This window comes from Gorilla gorilla, chromosome X (assembly GCF_029281585.2).
Source record: "Gorilla gorilla gorilla isolate KB3781 chromosome X, NHGRI_mGorGor1-v2.1_pri, whole genome shotgun sequence".
NCBI lineage: Eukaryota > Metazoa > Chordata > Mammalia > Primates > Hominidae > Gorilla > Gorilla gorilla.
The window spans coordinates 158,234,430-158,243,616 of NC_073247.2; positions in this window are offsets into that span (position 1 = coordinate 158,234,430).

The window sequence follows — 9,187 nt, forward strand, 5'->3', positions numbered from 1 at the left end:
CCCAAGGCCCTCATCATAGTACCTGGGTATCACTGCTGGTTTTTCAGGGCCCAAGGGCTCTTTACATAGCAGGTGATGTTTCCAGGACTGTTTATTCCCCTTCAAGGCATCAGGTTCCCTTCTGGCCCACAGTATGTCTAGAAATGTCATCTGGAAACTAGAACCTGAAAACGGGGCCTTGTGACTCTGTTCTGTGCCCTAGCCTGCTGGGCCTAAGCTAGTATCCAAGAGGCAAAACAAATTACTTGTCACTCTTCCCTCTCCTCTCCTCAAGCAGGGGAAAGGGTCTCTTGGAACCAGGATATGTACAGCCTGTGATTAAGGGTGACGTGATGCCAGCATTCCCTTAATCTCTCTGCTGGTGTCCCAGTAGATCATGTGCCACCCAATTCCACTGGCCCTGGGACTAGTTCAGCCCTAGAATTCACCTAAGTGTTGCAGTCTTTGTGGCCTCAGCTGCCTATCAAGTTTATTCAAAGCCCCAAGAGCGCTTTAGCCCACAGTGACAAGGCTTCCAGGAACTCAAGTTCTGATTGCTGGAATAAGCGATTCTTTTCTGACTAGGGCAGGTTTAAATACTCCCTCCGTGGGTGGACGTCAGCTGAGTTTGACTCAGTTTGACTGAGGGCAGCACTGAGATCAGTGTCTCACAATTGCTGCACTCTTCCTCTCCCCAAAGCACGGAAAGAATCTCTACACTCTTCTGCCACTGCTGAGAGGTGGAAGAGGGAGGGTGTCAGCAATTCAAGACTGTTTTTTTTCTACCACTTATCCATCTATGTTTGATGAGTTTTAAATCTTAATGTATTACTTTTCATTAGTGAAAGATTACTTTGGTTATTTTTCCTAGCTGCCTGTTTCTCTTTGGAGAGAATCTTTATTATGGTGAGTAAGAACACAAATTCTGAAGCCAATTTGCTTGGTATGCAGTATGGTCCCACCATGTACTAACTATGAGAACTCAAGGAAATTCACCTTTCTTCTGGATGCCTCCATTCCCTCAGCCATAAAGTTAGGATGCAAGTGGTTTTCTATCATAGCTAATCTCTTGGCTTACTCACTGTACTCACTTGTCTTGTAACTCTGTCATCCCTTATTTTACAAAGTTCCTCATTAAATTACCTCTATTTTTAATAGTGGTTTCTGTTTTCTTGAATGTACTCAGTTTCTTACTTCTGTTTCCACCCCCTGATTTGTTGAAGTATAATTGACAAATACAGATTGTGTATATTCAAGCGTTACAGCATGATGACTTGAATATATGTATATCTATAGATATATTCAATTATTCTATATATATACACATATGTAAATGTATATGTAGATACACACATTTTGTGATAATTACCAAAATCAAGTTAGCACATTCATCACAGACCATAGTTAACAGTGTGTGTGTGTGTGTGTGTGTGTGTGTGTGTGTGGTGAGGACTCAAAATCTGCTTTCTTCTTGTAACCAGTCTCAGGTTCAGCTGCTTATGTCCCAAAAGCAAAATTTGAGAGACAAGCATTGGTGGATGGGAAGAAATGTAGGTTTATTCAGGAGCCGGCAGCCCAAGGAGATGGTGGACTTGTTTTGCAAAGATATTTCAATTTTCTCAGACTTGCAGAAGGGGATTTAAGGGGGAAGAGGCTTGGTAAACTATGTGTAGGAGCTAGCTATGCAGTTCAGCACGTCTGATTGTGATTATTATCTTGAGTAATGGGCCATCTAGATGTCTAGCTGATGTCATCTAAACTGAAACAAGATTGAAGATTAACTGTTCAGCATTTTTTTTTTCTGGGGAGAATGTTTCACAGTCTTGGTTTTATCTCATAATTAGTTCCTGGAATTCTTAAGCAAGCACACAGTAAGGCACGGTAAAAGAAAGCATATGGCAATTTGCTTTCAAAGTGGAGTGAGTGCTTCAGTTACATTATCAAATTTCAAGTAAACAATACAGTATAATTAATTATAGTCACCATGCTCTGCATGAAATCCCCAGATCTTATTCTCTTACAATGGAAAGTTTGTACTCATTGACTAACATCTCCCTATTTCTCCACCTCCAGACCCTGGCAACCAGGATTCTACTCTTTGCTTCTTAGTTCAAAGTTTTTAGATTCCACATACAAGTGAGATCACATAGTATCTGTCTCTGTGATTGCCTTATTTCAATTAGTATAATGTTGTCCAGGTTCATTGATGTTGTCACAATTTGCAGAATTTCTTTTATTGGTTGAACAGTATTCATCTGTATATCTACCTGTCTATATCTCTATCTAATATTTTCTTTATTCATTCACCTACTGAGAGACACTTACATTGTTTACATTTTATATCTTAGTTATTGTGAATAATGCTGCAATGAACATTGGAATACAGATATCTCTTCCGGATACTGATCTCATTTCCTCTGGAAATATGCCTAGATGTGGGATTGCTTGATTTTATGGTATATCTATTTTTATTTTTTTGAGAAACCTCCATAGTATTTTCCATAATGGCTGTACTAATTTACATTCTAATTAACAGTGTACAAGGGTTTCCTTTTCTCCACACCCTCACTATCGCTTGTTCTCTCAGGTTTTTGATCATTGCCATCCTAACAGGTATGATTTTGATTTGCATTTCCCTGATGACAAATAATGTTAAGCATCTTTTCACATACCTGTTGGCCATTGCATGTTTTCTTTGGGAAAATTTCCATCTGAATCTTTTACTCATTTTTACTTGGATTATTTAGTGCTTTTTTTGTATTTTGGGTGGTTTCTTTTGCCCTTTAGTTCCCTATGTATTTTAAACATTAACCCTTCATCAGATACAAGGTTTGCAACTATTTTCTCCCATTTCATAGGATGCATTTTTATTTTGTTGGTTGTTTCCTTTGTTATGCAGAGGTATTTAGTTTGACGTAGTCCTACTTGTTTCTTTTTGCTTTTATTGCTGTGTTTTTGATGTAATATTCAAAAAATCATTACCAAGACCAATGTTAAGGAGATTTTCTACCACATTTTCTTCTAGGAGGTTTATGGATTCAGCTCTTACATCTGAATTTTTAAATCATTTCAAGTTAACTTTTGTATGTGTTGTAAGACAATAGTCTAATTTCATTCCTTTGCATATAGATGTCCAGTTTTTCCAGGACCATTTATTAAAGAGACTTTCCTTTCCCCCATTGTGTGTTCTTAGGCCTCTTGTCAAACATTATTTGACCATACATGTATAAGTTAATTTCTGGGCTCTCTGTGTTTTTCCATTGATGAATCTCCCTATTTTTATGCCAGTATCATTCTGTTTCCATTACTAGTACTTTGTAATGTATTTTGAAGGCAACCCGTGTAAGGCCTCCAGCTTTGTTCTTCTTTCTCAAGATTCCTTTAGCTATTTAACATCTTTTATGGTTCCGTACAGATTTAGGATTGTTTTATCTATTCCTGTGAAAAGTGCCATTGGAATTTTGATAAGAATTGCATTTATCTTTTGGTATTTAGTTCTTCATTCATTTTTTTAGGTATGGGAGTGTATTTTTTTCCCAATTTTAAAAATTGTAGTAAAATACACATAATATAAAATTTACTATTTTCAGTGTAGAGTTCACTTCAGTAGTATTAAATACACTCATAATGTTTTGCAATCATAACCGCCATCCATATCCACAACCTCTTTTCTCTATCAAAACGGAAACACTATAACCATTAAAAACTAGCTCCCCTTTGCCCTCTTCCTCCAGCTGCTGACAACCACCATTCTACTTTCTGTCTTTATAATTTTGACTACTGTAAGTATCTCATATAATTTCAATCATGTTGTCTTTTAGTGACTGGCTTGTTTCACTAAATATAATGCTCTCAAGGTTCATCCATGTTGTAGCAGGTGTAAAAATTTCCTTTTTAAGGCTAAATAATACCTATTTATTTTAGTACAAGAGATTTATATTTCTTTCCTATAAATTCAATTTTGCATGGTTTATAACATTGTTATATTCTATTATTTATTGATTTCTGTAATAATATAGTTTTCTGGTTGTCTTTGTTGCACATTATGCCAGACCTGTGCATTTATAACATATATTATGTACCAAAGGGATATATTGTAGTATTAGCATCAGTACATTAGGTACATGGAAATAAAAAAGAAACTGTTATGCATAATAATATTTTATCTTCTCAAGCTTAATGAAGTGCTTTTGTAGGGCTTAAGTAGTTTAGGTACCTAAAGGGAATTGTTTGGAAACTAACTGATTGACTGGTAAAGGTGGAGGAATAATTTTTAACCTGGGACACTATCATAAAGAAATGCCTCAGAGTTAATTTTCATTTAACTGAAGTAGAAAAAAAATTGACTAAACTACAGATTTTATGTAATTGGCAATTGTAACCATTGTTGACCATAAGGAATTATTAAATATGATGTCTATTGTGTATTCATAGTATATCAGTCCATTTTCTTTTTTTTTTTTTTTTTTTGCAAAGTAGGTCAGTAGATTTAATGTACTATAGTATGAAAAAGTCATTAATATGATTATAGAAACTTATCATTTAGTGAGTTTTGATCTAGAACAAAAGAAAATATCTACACTTATCTGAAAAGGCTATTAAAAGATTCCCTTTCCAACCATATATCTGTATGAAGCTAGATTTTCTTTTTTTTTCTATTTTTTTTATTATACTTTAAGTTTTAGGGTACATGTGCACAACGTGCAGGTTAGTTACATATGTATACATGTGCCATGTTGGTGTGCTGCACCCAGTAACTTGGCATTTAGCATTAGGTATATCTCCTAATGCTATCCCTTCCCCCTCCCCCCACCCCACAACAGGCCCCTGGTGTGTGATGTTCCCCTTCCTGTGTCCGTGTGTTCTCATTGTTCAATTCCCGCCTATGAGTGAGAACATGCGGTGTATGGTTTTTTTGTCCATTTTCACACTGCTATAAAGAAATACCTAAAACTGGGTAATTGTAAATAAAAGAGATTTAATTGGCTCACAGCTTTGCAGGCTGCACAGAAAGCACGGCTGAGGGGTGGGGATCTCAGGGAGCTTTTACTCATGGCAGAAGGCAAAATTGGAGCAGGATCTTTACATGGCCAGAGCAGGAAGAAGGGGTAGCGGTAAGTGCTACACACTTTTAAACAAGCAGATCTTATGAGGTCCATTTCAAGTTAACTTTTGTATATGTTGTAAGACAATAGTCTAATTTCATTATTTTGCATATAGATGTCCAGTGTTCCCAGCACTATTTATTAAAGAGACTTTCCTTTCCCCCATTGTACAAACAAGGGTTTGCTTTTCTCCACACCCTCACCATCACTTGTTCTCTCAGGTTTTTGATCATTGCCATCCTAACAGGTATGATTTTGATTTGCATTTCCCTGATGGTAAATAATGTTAAGCATCTTTTCACATACCTGTTGGCCATTGCATGTTTTATTTGGGAAAATTTCCATTTGAATCCTTTACTCATTTTTAATTGGGTTATTTGGTGCTTTTCTTGTATTTTGGGGGATTTCTTTTGCCACTTAATTCCCTATATATTTTAAATATTAACCTTTCATCAAATATAAGGTTTGGAACTATTTTCTCCCAGATACCCTAAATTATTCCTGTCAAGTTCAAAGTTCCACGGATTCGTAAGGCAGGGACACAATGCCTCCAAGTTCTTTGCTAAAGCATAACAAAAGTGACCTTTGCTACCATTCCTAGTAAGTACCTTAATTCCCTCTGATACCACCTCAGTCTGGACTTCGTTGTTCATATCACTATCAGCATTTTGCTCACAACAATTTAACGAGTCTCTAGCAAGTTCAAAATTTTCCCTCAACTTTCTGTCTTTTTCTGAGTGCTCCATGCTCTTCTAACCTCTGCCCCTTACCCAATTCCAAAGTTGCTTCCACATTTTTGGATATCTTTATAGCAATGCCCCACTCATCGGTACCAATTTGCTGTATTAGGCCATTCTTGCACTTCTATAAATAAGTACCTGAAACTGGGTAATTTATAAAGACAATAAGTTTAATTGGCTCGCAGTTCCACAGGCTGTACAGGAAGCATGGGAGCTTTTATTCATGGCAGAATGCAAAGTCTGAGTGAGCATCTTCACATAGCTGGAGCAGGTGGAAGAGAGAGAGTCAGAAGTGCTACACGCTTTTAAACAACCAGATCTCGTGAGAACTTATCAAAAGAACAGCACTAGGGGGACGGTGTTAAACCATTAGAAACCACCCCCATGATCCAATCACCTCCCCCCAGGCCCCACCTCCAGAACTGGGGATTACATTTCAACATGAGATTTGGGTAGGAGCGCAGATCCAAACCATATCACATGGGTATTCATAGATATCTCAGACCACACTTTCAGTGCAGAAATCATCTTACAACAAATATTTACTGAGCAAATACTTTGTGTCAGACATTGTTTTAGGTTCTAATGATACATTGGCAAATAATATGGACAAAAATCACTACCATTTTGGACTTATGTATTAGAGAAAGAAAAAGAGTAGGGTGAGAGATGTCGGGAGTGTTGAGAAGAGGGAGTATAAAGTGGGGGTACTACAGTGTAGGCATCACTGATGAGGTTGCCTTTAAGTAAAACTTGAATGTATGAACTGTGGAAAAGAACCTCTATGCATAGCAAAAAAAACAAGCCAAAAACCCAAAGGTGAGAAAATACCTGGCTTGTTCAGAAATGGCAGTACTGAATTAAATCTTTAAATTAAGTATTTTAATGAATCTCCTCATCCAATACATGAAAAATAAAGACTGACTGCAGATTTGGTCATACAGGAAATTTGTTTACATTTATCTTATTAATAATTACTGAAATGAAGTGGGGAGAGTGGGCTGAGTGTATGACAGTTATGTTCATATATGAATCTTGTTAGAATAATTGGGTATGGGGAATTCAACATAAAAAATAATTAATAGGGATTGCACAACAGAGAAATTAGCAAACAAATGAATTAAAATTAAAAAGTCCCACTTCATTATTTTTGATGGAGAAAAATGCAAGATGCAGGTTTTCATTCTTTGATCAAAGACTTAGTCAAGACAGTCATCCACAAAAAAAGAGATTGTCAGGAATTCTCATAAATGAAACTCATTTCCCATATATGTGCATTATCTCTCCAAATATCATAAGTCTAGTTTTTCTTTATATTAGTATGAATACATAGAAAACAGATACTTAAAGGTTACTAGCGTTTGCAGGAATTCTAAATTTCATGGCCAAATGTATATTTGACTGGGTTTGAGGTTGAAAAATAACTAGGATGCATTTTTAAATTGTTATTTCTTTACATGCCTAGATCGTGATACATTGAAGGTTTTAAAAGTTATTGGATTTTTCCAAGAAATTCTCAAATCATTTCCCTAGGAAGAAATTGCTCAATGTGATTGTCCCTCATTATGTAAATTGTACTCATTGGGAATTTCACATACACACATTTTTCTCTTTAGATAGAGCTGTTGAATTTCTTAGGCAGCAAAGACATGCTGAATTAGCCAGAATAAAGGAGATTTGGAAGATGTACCACACATACAAAGCAATATTAAGTTAAAATTAACAAAATTAGTTTGAAAGTTCAATGAAGTGAAATCATTTGTAATTATCAAATAAAACCTAATGCACTTTAATGTTTCATTGGGTCCTATATGATGATTTACTTTTGTAAACATTAACATTGTATCTTGTAATTAAATTCATATGGCTGCTCAGGTTCTCAGCTCGTTCTCTGGGGTTTCAGTCAATATTCTAATTCAATGTTGATTTCATTTTTGTGTTAATTGAAGGATTTTTCTGATTCTGATAGTTTCTCTAATCCTGAAAATTCAGTTTAAATAATTTTGCAGTTATATAATTTTGATCTCCTACATAAATCAACAGAACTTTAAATATTATTCAAAGTAATAATAGTAAATTGATGGTATCAATCAGAATATATACTCTGAAGAAGCCAGTGAGGAAATTAAACATAATCATAGTTCAAATCTTATGGCAATTGAATGGTATTTATTTAAAAAAATAAAATCTGACTGAATACAGTTTTAGCTATGATTTGCACAATTTAAATTGGAATTAAAGTTTCCTGTTTCATTAAAACTGTATTAAAAAGCAAGCCATTAAATAATCAAAATTATCATGATATGCAAATGGGTTGATGCTTTGAGAATTATAGCAGCAAAAGTAACAGTGTTTTGTATATATTAATATAAGCAAAAAAATTTAATAAGGGACCTTGGGCTGATGACCTAATTAATGTAATGTGGCCATGTTGCATATACACAATCTATTCCAATTTATAAATTTAACCTAATTGGAAAAACTAGAGATATATTTATCTTGGTGAGGTCGCAATATAGACTCTGTGAAAATTGAAATCAATCCTGATTTTTTACCGACTGATTAAATAACAAGCTAGTAACAAAATCTGTACCTTGCTAAAATTATCTTTTTGAGAAGTTAACTGATCCCTGGGAAAGCAGGTATTGGGGTAACCTTAGAAGGCATACCCTTCCAGGATAGTCACATGACTGCCAAGGTCAGAGCTGTGGGGTAGGCTGAACATGCACAGCCTATAAGAGTGCACTTGTCATTTACAAGGATTTAATGTTCAAGCTTGTACTAATCAAGAATACACACATTCAAAGTGGAGCCCATATTATTGTTCGAGATATCTTCAATAATTACATAGTGTTGAATTTTTGATGGTAGAAATTTTCACCATTTCAGGTAAATTTGTAAATTGTCTTTTATCTGATTGGATATGATGTGTATAATCAGTTGGAATGTATGTGTGTTTTAAAGACAGGTGGACTTGGTTGAATTCCTAACACAGTTCTTTCATTTGTTAGCCATGGAACCTTGAATGAACTTAAGCTGCTGAGTTTCAGATTTCCTATCAGTGCAATTAGAATAATAAGAATACCTACCTCGGTTTAAAGGAGATACTGCATGTAAAGTGTTTAATGGAAAGCTAGCATCTGTAAGGTGCTCAAAAATGTTAGTACTCTCATTGAGTTTACTGGAATGTCTTTTGCCACTAGGCAACTTGACTGCACCCTTTACATTCTTCTCTGCATCACTAGGGAAGTGCCTTTCCCAGGGTCCTTTACCTCCATGATTTTTCACTGCTGTCTTTCTTTGAGCCATTCACATGAGACTTGGAAGTTGGACAAGAAAGATAAGGCGTTATTCTCAGGTGGC